Source organism: Callionymus lyra, chromosome 5 (assembly GCF_982586985.1).
Source record: "Callionymus lyra chromosome 5, fCalLyr1.hap1.1, whole genome shotgun sequence".
Taxonomy (NCBI): domain Eukaryota; kingdom Metazoa; phylum Chordata; class Actinopteri; order Syngnathiformes; family Callionymidae; genus Callionymus; species Callionymus lyra.
The window spans coordinates 3,009,486-3,020,453 of record NC_141822.1 but is presented as its reverse complement, the minus strand read 5'-3'; the positions used below and the strand labels follow the sequence as shown (position 1 = coordinate 3,020,453).

At 27.6% G+C, this 10,968-nt stretch overlaps 1 protein-coding gene across 1 annotated transcript in view; it reads left to right on the top strand.

The window, feature by feature from the left end:
* LOC148079035 (tripartite motif-containing protein 16-like) overlaps positions 1–10,968 on the top strand; it is a 34,957-nt gene continuing 23,989 nt past the window's right edge. The window contains exon 1 of the mRNA XM_087790477.1: positions 1–269. The gene's annotated coding sequence lies outside the window, so the exon portion shown is untranslated. The remainder of the gene's footprint in view (positions 270–10,968) is intronic.

Here is a 10,968-nt window from a genome sequence, read left to right as displayed (position 1 = left end):
TGTTAATAAAGAATCAAGTTTATATTAACACACCAGATATCACGCCTCGTCTGCTTATTGAAGCTTGACTGTGTTTGTTTTTGTTCCTATTCATTCCTATTACGGATCGTTTTGGATTTATTAAAGACTTTCTTCTGAACTTTTCCTCCGTGGATATATTGACTTCCGCATCTGGGTCTCCTGCCCTGATCGGATCGTGACATAAGCGCCTGACTTTTTATAAACCAGTGGAGCCTGAAGAGTGAATTCAACGCTCGGAAGATGAGCATGTAAGTTGTTTTATTATCATCAGCTCTCGTTGTGCACATCGACGTTATATTGTCTCTTTTTAATATACTATTGCAGCGATATTATTGCTTTCGCTAGGAACCTTTTTGCATGTTTCCGTAGGACCGTTACTTGTGTGACACCAGTGAAAACAGTTTAACACGCTTTAAAAGTTTGTTTCTCCAGTTAATGTTACACGTTTGGATCTGAATGTGTTCGTGAAGAAGTGAGTTTCATAAAGTAGCAGTTTGTGTTTGTAGAATGTTATCTAGGTTTAATATTTAGACGAGTGTTTGTTTACGTTTGTTTCATATTTAGACGAGTGTTTGTTTACGTTTGTTTAATATTTAGACGAGTGTTTGTTTACGTTTGTTTCATATTTAGACGAGTGTTTGTTTACGTTTGTTTAATATTTAGACGAGTGTTTGTTTACGTTTGTTTCATATTTAGACGAGTGTTTGTTTACGTTTGTTTCATATTTAGACGAGTGTTTGTTTACGTTTGTTTCATATTTAGACGAGTGTTTGTTTACGTTTGTTTAATATTTAGACGAGTGTTTGTTTACGTTTGTTTAATATTCAGACAAATCTTTGTTTACGTTTGTTTAATATTTAGACGAGTGTTTGTTTACGTTTGTTTAATATTCAGACAAATCTTTGTTTACGTTTGTTTAATATTTAGACGAGTGTTTGTTTACGTTTGTTTAATATTCAGACAAATCTTTGTTTACGTTTGTTTCATATTTAGACGAGTGTTTGTTTACGTTTGTTTAATATTTAGACGAGTGTTTGTTTACGTTTGTTTAATATTTAGACGAGTGTTTGTTTACGTTTGTTTAATATTTAGACGAGTGTTTGTTTACGTTTGTTTAATATTTAGACGAGTGTTTGTTTACGTTTGTTTAATATTTAGACGAGTGTTTGTTTAATATTTAGACGAGTGTTTGTTTACGTTTGTTTAATATTTAGACGAGTGTTTGTTTACGTTTGTTTAATATTTAGACGAGTGTTTGTTTACGTTTGTTTAATATTTAGACGAGTGTTTGTTTACGTTTGTTTAATATTTAGACGAGTGTTTGTTTACGTTTGTTTAATATTTAGACGAGTGTTTGTTTACGTTTGTTTAATATTTAGACGAGTGTTTGTTTACGTTTGTTTAATATTTAGACGAGTGTTTGTTTACGTTTGTTTAATATTCAGACAAATCTTTGTTTACGTTTGTTTAATATTTAGACGAGTGTTTGTTTACGTTTGTTTAATATTCAGACAAATCTTTGTTTACGTTTGTTTAATATTTAGACGAGTGTTTGTTTACGTTTGTTTAATATTTAGACGAGTATTTGTTTAATATTTAGACGAGTGTTTGTTTACGTTTGTTTAATATTTAGACGAGTGTTTGTTTACGTTTGTTTAATATTTAGACTAGTGTTTGTTTACGTTTGTTTAATATTTAGACGAGTGTTTGTTTACGTTTGTTTAATATTTAGACGAGTGTTTGTTTACGTTTGTTTAATATTTAGACGAGTGTTTGTTTACGTTTGTTTAATATTTAGACGATTGTTTGTTTACGTTTGTTTAATATTTAGACGATTGTTTGTTTACGTTTGTTTAATATTTAGACGAGTGTTTGTTTACGTTTGTTTAATATTTAGACGATTGTTTGTTTACGTTTGTTTAATATTTAGACGAGTGTTTGTTTACGTTTGTTTCATATTTAGACGAGTGTTTGTTTACGTTTGTTTAATATTTAGACGAGTGTTTGTTTACGTTTGTTTAATATTTAGACGAGTGTTTGTTTACGTTTGTTTCATATTTAGACGAGTGTTTGTTTACGTTTGTTTAATATTTAGACTAATGTTTGTTTACGTTTGTTTCATATTTAGACGAGTGTTTGTTTACGTTTGTTTAATATTTAGACGAGTGTTTGTTTACGTTTGTTTCATATTTAGACGAGTGTTTGTTTACGTTTGTTTAATATTTAGACGAGTGTTTGTTTACGTTTGTTTAATATTTAGACGAGTGTTTGTTTACGTTTGTTTCATATTTAGACGAGTGTTTGTTTACGTTTGTTTAATATTTAGACGAGTGTTTGTTTACGTTTGTTTCATATTTAGACGAGTGTTTGTTTACGTTTGTTTCATATTTAGACGAGTGTTTGTTTACGTTTGTTTAATATTTAGACGAGTGTTTGTTTACGTTTGTTTAATATTTAGACGAGTGTTTGTTTACGTTTGTTTAATATTTAGACGAGTGTTTGTTTACGTTTGTTTAATATTTAGACGAGTGTTTGTTTACGTTTGTTTAATATTTAGACGAGTGTTTGTTTACGTTTGTTTAATATTTAGACGAGTGTTTGTTTACGTTTGTTTAATATTTAGACTAATGTTTGTTTACGTTTGTTTCATATTTAGACGAGTGTTTGTTTACGTTTGTTTAATATTTAGACTAATATTTGTTTACGTTTGTTTCATATTTAGACGAGTGTTTGTTTACGTTTGTTTCATATTTAGACGAGTGTTTGTTTACGTTTGTTTAATATTTAGACTAATGTTTGTTTACGTTTGTTTCATATTTAGACGAGTGTTTGTTTACGTTTGTTTAATATTTAGACGAGTGTTTGTTTACGTTTGTTTAATATTTAGACGAGTGTTTGTTTACGTTTGTTTCATATTTAGACGAGTGTTTGTTTACGTTTGTTTAATATTTAGACGAGTGTTTGTTTACGTTTGTTTCATATTTAGACGAGTGTTTGTTTACGTTTGTTTAATATTTAGACGAGTGTTTGTTTACGTTTGTTTAATATTTAGACTAATGTTTGTTTACGTTTGTTTCATATTTAGACGAGTGTTTGTTTACGTTTGTTTAATATTTAGACGAGTGTTTGTTTAATATTTAGACGAGTGTTTGTTTACGTTTGTTTAATATTTAGACGAGTGTTTGTTTAATATTTAGACGAGTGTTTGTTTACGTTTGTTTAATATTTAGACGAGTGTTTGTTTACGTTTGTTTAATATTTAGACGAGTGTTTGTTTACGTTTGTTTAATATTTAGACGAGTGTTTGTTTGATATTTAGACGAGTGTTTGTTTACGTTTGTTTAATATTTAGACGAGTGTTTGTTTAATATTTAGACGAGTGTTTGTTTACGTTTGTTTCATATTTAGACGAGTGTTTGTTTAATATTTAGACTAATGTTTGTTTACGTTTGTTTAATATTTAGACTAATGTTTGTTTACGTTTGTTTAATATTTAGACGAGTGTTTGTTTACGTTTGTTTCATATTTAGACGAGTGTTTGTTTAATATTTAGACTAATGTTTGTTTACGTTTGTTTAATATTTAGACTAATGTTTGTTTACGTTTGTTTAATATTTAGACGAGTGTTTGTTTACGTTTGTTTCATATTTAGACGAGTGTTTGTTTACGTTTGTTTCATATTTAGACGAGTGTTTGTTTAATATTTAGACTAATGTTTGTTTACGTTTGTTTAATATTTAGACTAATGTTTGTTTACGTTTGTTTAATATTTAGACGAGTGTTTGTTTACGTTTGTTTCATATTTAGACTAGTGTTTGTTTACGTTTGTTTCATATTTAGACTAGTGTTTGTTTACGTTTGTTTCATATTTAGACGAGTGTTTGTTTACGTTTGTTTATTTAGACGAGTGTTTGTTTACGTTTGTTTAATATTTAGACGAGTGTTTGTTTACGTTTGTTTAATATTTAGACGAGTGTTTGTTTACGTTTGTTTAATATTTAGACGATTGTTTGTTTACGTTTGTTTAATATTTAGACAATTGTTTGTTTACGTTTGTTTAATATTTAGACGAGTGTTTGTTTAATATTTAGACGAGTGTTTGTTTAATATTTAGACGAGTGTTTGTTTACGTTTGTTTAATATTTAGACGAGTGTTTGTTTACGTTTGTTTAATATTTAGACGATTGTTTGTTTACGTTTGTTTAATATTTAGACGAGTGTTTGTTTACGTTTGTTTAATATTTAGACGAGTGTTTGTTTACGTTTGTTTAATATTTAGACGAGTGTTTGTTTACGTTTGTTTAATATTTAGACGAGTGTTTGTTTACGTTTGTTTAATATTTAGACGAGTGTTTGTTTACGTTTGTTTAATATTTAGACGAGTGTTTGTTTACGTTTGTTTAATATTTAGACGAGTGTTTGTTTACGTTTGTTTAATATTTAGACGAGTGTTTGTTTACGTTTGTTTAATATTTAGACGAGTGTTTGTTTACGTTTGTTTAATATTTAGACGAGTGTTTGTTTACGTTTGTTTAATATTTAGACGATTGTTTGTTTACGTTTGTTTAATATTTAGACGAGTGTTTGTTTACGTTTGTTTAATATTTAGACGAGTGTTTGTTTAATATTTAGACGAGTGTTTGTTTAATATTTAGACGAGTGTTTGTTTACGTTTGTTTAATATTTAGACGAGTGTTTGTTTACGTTTGTTTAATATTTAGACGATTGTTTGTTTACGTTTGTTTAATATTTAGACGAGTGTTTGTTTACGTTTGTTTAATATTTAGACGAGTGTTTGTTTACGTTTGTTTAATATTTAGACGAGTGTTTGTTTACGTTTGTTTCATATTTAGACGAGTGTTTGTTTACGTTTGTTTAATATTTAGACGAGTGTTTGTTTACGTTTGTTTAATATTTAGACGAGTGTTTGTTTACGTTTGTTTAATATTTAGACGAGTGTTTGTTTACGTTTGTTTCATATTTAGACGAGTGTTTGTTTACGTTTGTTTAATATTTAGACGAGTGTTTGTTTACGTTTGTTTAATATTTAGACGAGTGTTTGTTTACGTTTGTTTAATATTTAGACGAGTGTTTGTTTACGTTTGTTTAATATTTAGACGAGTGTTTGTTTACGTTTGTTTAATATTTAGACGAGTGTTTGTTTAATATTTAGACGAGTGTTTGTTTAATATTTAGACGAGTGTTTGTTTAATATTTAGACGAGTGTTTGTTTACGTTTGTTTAATATTTAGACGATTGTTTGTTTACGTTTGTTTAATATTTAGACGAGTGTTTGTTTACGTTTGTTTAATATTTAGACGAGTGTTTGTTTACGTTTGTTTCATATTTAGACGAGTGTTTGTTTACGTTTGTTTAATATTTAGACTAATGTTTGTTTACGTTTGTTTAATATTTAGACGAGTGTTTGTTTACGTTTGTTTAATATTTAGACGAGTGTTTGTTTACGTTTGTTTAATATTTAGACGAGTGTTTGTTTAATATTTAGACGAGTGTTTGTTTACGTTTGTTTAATATTTAGACGAGTGTTTGTTTACGTTTGTTTAATATTTAGACGAGTGTTTGTTTACGTTTGTTTAATATTTAGACGAGTGTTTGTTTACGTTTGTTTAATATTTAGACGAGTGTTTGTTTACGTTTGTTTAATATTTAGACGAGTGTTTGTTTACGTTTGTTTAATATTTAGACGAGTGTTTGTTTAATATTTAGACGAGTGTTTGTTTAATATTTAGACGAGTGTTTGTTTAATATTTAGACGAGTGTTTGTTTACGTTTGTTTAATATTTAGACGAGTGTTTGTTTACGTTTGTTTAATATTTAGACGAGTGTTTGTTTACGTTTGTTTAATATTTAGACGAGTGTTTGTTTAATATTTAGACGAGTGTTTGTTTACGTTTGTTTCATATTTAGACGAGTGTTTGTTTAATATTTAGATGAGTGTTTGTTTACGTTTGTTTCATATTTAGACGAGTGTTTGTTTAATATTTAGACTAATGTTTGTTTACGTTTGTTTAATATTTAGACTAATGTTTGTTTACGTTTGTTTAATATTTAGACGAGTGTTTGTTTACGTTTGTTTAATATTTAGACGAGTGTTTGTTTACGTTTGTTTCATATTTAGACTAGTGTTTGTTTACGTTTGTTTCATATTTAGACGAGTGTTTGTTTACGTTTGTTTAATATTTAGACGAGTGTTTGTTTACGTTTGTTTAATATTCAGACAAATTTTTGTTTACGTTTGTTTAATATTTAGACGATTGTTTGTTTACGTTTGTTTAATATTTAGACGATTGTTTGTTTACGTTTGTTTAATATTTAGACGAGTGTTTGTTTAATATTTAGACGAGTGTTTGTTTAATATTTAGACGAGTGTTTGTTTACGTTTGTTTAATATTTAGACGATTGTTTGTTTACGTTTGTTTAATATTTAGACGAGTGTTTGTTTACGTTTGTTTAATATTTAGACGATTGTTTGTTTACGTTTGTTTCATATTTAGACGAGTGTTTGTTTACGTTTGTTTAATATTTAGACGAGTGTTTGTTTACGTTTGTTTAATATTTAGACGAGTGTTTGTTTACGTTTGTTTAATATTTAGACGAGTGTTTGTTTACGTTTGTTTAATATTTAGACGAGTGTTTGTTTAATATTTAGACGAGTGTTTGTTTACGTTTGTTTCATATTTAGACGAGTGTTTGTTTAATATTTAGATGAGTGTTTGTTTACGTTTGTTTCATATTTAGACTAGTGTTTGTTTACGTTTGTTTCATATTTAGACGAGTGTTTGTTTACGTTTGTTTAATATTTAGACGAGTGTTTGTTTACGTTTGTTTAATATTTAGACGATTGTTTGTTTACGTTTGTTTAATATTTAGACGAGTGTTTGTTTACGTTTGTTTAATATTCAGACAAATTTTTGTTTACGTTTGTTTAATATTTAGACGAGTGTTTGTTTACGTTTGTTTAATATTTAGACGAGTGTTTGTTTACGTTTGTTTCATATTTAGACGAGTGTTTGTTTACGTTTGTTTAATATTTAGACGAGTGTTTGTTTACGTTTGTTTAATATTTAGACGAGTATTTGTTTCATATTTAGACGAGTGTTTGTTTACGTTTGTTTAATATTTAGACGAGTGTTTGTTTACGTTTGTTTCATATTTAGACGAGTGTTTGTTTACGTTTGTTTAATATTTAGACGATTGTTTGTTTACGTTTGTTTCATATTTAGACGAGTGTTTGTTTACGTTTGTTTAATATTTAGACGAGTGTTTGTTTACGTTTGTTTAATATTTAGACGAGTGTTTGTTTACGTTTGTTTAATATTTAGACGAGTGTTTGTTTACGTTTGTTTAATATTTAGACGAGTGTTTGTTTAATATTTAGACGAGTGTTTGTTTACGTTTGTTTCATATTTAGACGAGTGTTTGTTTAATATTTAGATGAGTGTTTGTTTACGTTTGTTTCATATTTAGACTAGTGTTTGTTTACGTTTGTTTCATATTTAGACGAGTGTTTGTTTACGTTTGTTTAATATTTAGACGAGTGTTTGTTTACGTTTGTTTAATATTTAGACGATTGTTTGTTTACGTTTGTTTAATATTTAGACGAGTGTTTGTTTACGTTTGTTTAATATTCAGACAAATTTTTGTTTACGTTTGTTTAATATTTAGACGAGTGTTTGTTTACGTTTGTTTAATATTTAGACGAGTGTTTGTTTACGTTTGTTTCATATTTAGACGAGTGTTTGTTTACGTTTGTTTAATATTTAGACGAGTGTTTGTTTACGTTTGTTTAATATTTAGACGAGTATTTGTTTCATATTTAGACGAGTGTTTGTTTACGTTTGTTTAATATTTAGACGAGTGTTTGTTTACGTTTGTTTCATATTTAGACGAGTGTTTGTTTACGTTTGTTTAATATTTAGACGAGTGTTTGTTTACGTTTGTTTAATATTTAGACGATTGTTTGTTTACGTTTGTTTAATATTTAGACGAGTGTTTGTTTACGTTTGTTTAATATTCAGACAAATTTTTGTTTACGTTTGTTTAATATTTAGACGAGTGTTTGTTTACGTTTGTTTAATATTTAGACGAGTATTTGTTTAATATTTAGACGAGTGTTTGTTTACGTTTGTTTAATATTTAGACGAGTGTTTGTTTACGTTTGTTTAATATTTAGACGAGTGTTTGTTTACGTTTGTTTAATATTTAGACGAGTGTTTGTTTACGTTTGTTTCATATTTAGACGAGTGTTTGTTTACGTTTGTTTCATATTTAGACGAGTGTTTGTTTACGTTTGTTTCATATTTAGACGAGTGTTTGTTTACGTTTGTTTAATATTTAGACGAGTGTTTGTTTACGTTTGTTTCATATTTAGACGAGTGTTTGTTTCATATTTAGACGAGTGTTTGTTTACGTTTGTTTCATATTTAGACGAGTGTTTGTTTACGTTTGTTTCATATTTAGACGAGTGTTTGTTTAATATTTAGACGAGTGTTTGTTTAATATTTAGACGAGTGTTTGTTTACGTTTGTTTAATATTTAGACGAGTGTTTGTTTACGTTTGTTTAATATTTAGACGAGTGTTTGTTTACGTTTGTTTAATATTTAGACGAGTGTTTGTTTACGTTTGTTTAATATTTAGACGAGTGTTTGTTTACGTTTGTTTAATATTTAGACGAGTGTTTGTTTACGTTTGTTTAATATTTAGACGAGTGTTTGTTTACGTTTGTTTAATATTTAGACGAGTGTTTGTTTACGTTTGTTTAATATTTAGACGAGTGTTTGTTTACGTTTGTTTAATATTTAGACGAGTGTTTGTTTACGTTTGTTTAATATTTAGACGAGTGTTTGTTTACGTTTGTTTAATATTTAGACTAATGTTTGTTTACGTTTGTTTAATATTTAGACGAGTGTTTGTTTACGTTTGTTTAATATTTAGACGAGTGTTTGTTTACGTTTGTTTAATATTTAGACTAATGTTTGTTTACGTTTGTTTAATATTTAGACGAGTGTTTGTTTACGTTTGTTTAATATTTAGACTAATGTTTGTTTACGTTTGTTTAATATTTAGACGAGTGTTTGTTTACGTTTGTTTAATATTTAGACGAGTGTTTGTTTACGTTTGTTTAATATTTAGACGAGTGTTTGTTTACGTTTGTTTAATATTTAGACGAGTGTTTGTTTACGTTTGTTTAATATTTAGACGAGTGTTTGTTTACGTTTGTTTAATATTTAGACGAGTGTTTGTTTACGTTTGTTTAATATTTAGACGAGTGTTTGTTTACGTTTGTTTAATATTTAGACGAGTGTTTGTTTACGTTTGTTTAATATTTAGACGAGTGTTTGTTTACGTTTGTTTAATATTTAGACGAGTGTTTGTTTACGTTTGTTTAATATTTAGACTAGTGTTTGTTTACGTTTGTTTAATATTTAGACGAGTGTTTGTTTACGTTTGTTTAATATTTAGACGAGTGTTTGTTTACGTTTGTTTAATATTTAGACGAGTGTTTGTTTACGTTTGTTTAATATTTAGACGAGTGTTTGTTTACGTTTGTTTAATATTTAGACGAGTGTTTGTTTACGTTTGTTTAATATTTAGACGAGTGTTTGTTTACGTTTGTTTCATATTTAGACGAGTGTTTGTTTACGTTTGTTTAATATTTAGACGAGTGTTTGTTTACGTTTGTTTAATATTTAGACGAGTGTTTGTTTACGTTTGTTTCATATTTAGACGAGTGTTTGTTTACGTTTGTTTCATATTTAGACTAGTGTTTGTTTACGTTTGTTTAATATTTAGACGAGTGTTTGTTTACGTTTGTTTAATATTTAGACGAGTGTTTGTTTACGTTTGTTTAATATTTAGACGAGTGTTTGTTTACGTTTGTTTCATATTTAGACGAGTGTTTGTTTACGTTTGTTTCATATTTAGACGAGTGTTTGTTTACGTTTGTTTCATATTTAGACGAGTGTTTGTTTACGTTTGTTTCATATTTAGATGAGTGTTTGTTTACGTTTGTTTAATATTTAGACGAGTGTTTGTTTACGTTTGTTTCATATTTAGACGAGTGTTTGTTTACGTTTGTTTCATATTTAGACGAGTGTTTGTTTACGTTTGTTTAATATTTAGACGAGTGTTTGTTTACGTTTGTTTCATATTTAGACGAGTGTTTGTTTACGTTTGTTTCATATTTAGACGAGTGTTTGTTTACGTTTGTTTCATATTTAGACGAGTGTTTGTTTACGTTTGTTTCATATTTAGACGAGTGTTTGTTTACGTTTGTTTCATATTTAGACGAGTGTTTGTTTATGTTTGTTTAATATTTAGACGAGTGTTTGTTTACGTTTGTTTCATATTTAGACGAGTGTTTGTTTACGTTTGTTTAATATTTAGACGAGTGTTTGTTTACGTTTGTTTCATATTTAGACGAGTGTTTGTTTACGTTTGTTTCATATTTAGACGAGTGTTTGTTTACGTTTGTTTCATATTTAGACGAGTGTTTGTTTACGTTTGTTTAATATTTAGACGAGTGTTTGTTTACGTTTGTTTAATATTTAGACGAGTGTTTGTTTACGTTTGTTTAATATTTAGACGATTGTTTGTTTACGTTTGTTTAATATTTAGACGAGTGTTTGTTTACGTTTGTTTCATATTTAGACGATTGTTTGTTTACGTTTGTTTAATATTTAGACGAGTGTTTGTTTACGTTTGTTTCATATTTAGACGAGTGTTTGTTTACGTTTGTTTCATATTTAGACGAGTGTTTGTTTAATATTTAGACGAGTGTTTGTTTAATATTTAGACGAGTGTTTGTTTACGTTTGTTTAATATTTAGACGAGTGTTTGTTTACGTTTGTTTAATATTTAGACGAGTGTTTGTTTACGTTTGTTTAATATTTAGACGAGTGTTTGTTTACGTTTGTTTAACATTT